Below are 958 nucleotides of genomic sequence, written 5' to 3' on the forward strand. Positions count from 1 at the left end.
AGATTACCAACTGCTCTTTCAGAGAACCCAGGTTCAGTTCCCAGCACCCACATGGCAGCTAACAACCATCTGTAACTCCAGTTCCAGGGTATCCAATGCTCTCTTCTGGCTTCCATGGGTATTGCATGCATGTGGTGCAAAATACTCCTACACATAATTTTTTTTTAAGTCAGGCATGGTGGTATGCTACCATTTATTATCTATTTATTCATATTCTATGTGTATGAATGTTTTCCTGCATATATGTCAAGCAGTGCCTGAGGATGTCACAAGAGGGTATCAGATCCCCTGGAACTGGAGTTACAGATGGTTGTCAGCCACCATGTGGGTGCTGGTAATTGAACCCGGATCCTCTGTAAGAGCAGCCAGTGCTTTTGACTGCTGAGCCCTTTCTCCAGCCCCAGTGGCATACTGCTTCAATCCCAGCACTCAGGAGGCAGCGGCATATGGATCTCTGTGAATTTGAGGCCAGCCTGGTCTATACCCAGTTCTGGGTCAGCCAGAGCTACATAGTGAGAACCTGTCTCAAAAAAATATTTATTTTTATTTTATCCGTATGAATGTTTTGTCTACATGTATTTGCACCATGCACATGCCTCAGAAAGCCAGAAAAGGGCATCAGATCCATTGGAACTGGAATTACGGGCAGATGTTAGCTGCCATGTGGGCACTGGGAACTGAACCCAAGAGGTCAGAGGACAACTTGCTTGAGTCTGTCTCTCCTTCCATGTGGGGTTTGGGTATAAAACTCTGGTGATCAGGCTTGGCAGCAAGTACCTATACCTGTTGGGCCATTTCACCTGACCCATAACACTTTAATATTTACTTAAATATTATCTCAGGGGGGCTGGAGAGATGGTTCAGCAGTTAAGAACACTAACTGTTCTTGCAGAAGACCCAGTTCAAATCCCAGAACCCACATGGCGGCTACGAACCATCCTTAACTCCATTTCCAGGG

This window comes from Nannospalax galili, unplaced genomic scaffold (genome assembly GCF_000622305.1).
Source record: "Nannospalax galili isolate Female #2095 unplaced genomic scaffold, S.galili_v1.0 scaffold589, whole genome shotgun sequence".
In the NCBI taxonomy this organism is placed as follows: Eukaryota; Metazoa; Chordata; class Mammalia; order Rodentia; family Spalacidae; genus Nannospalax; species Nannospalax galili.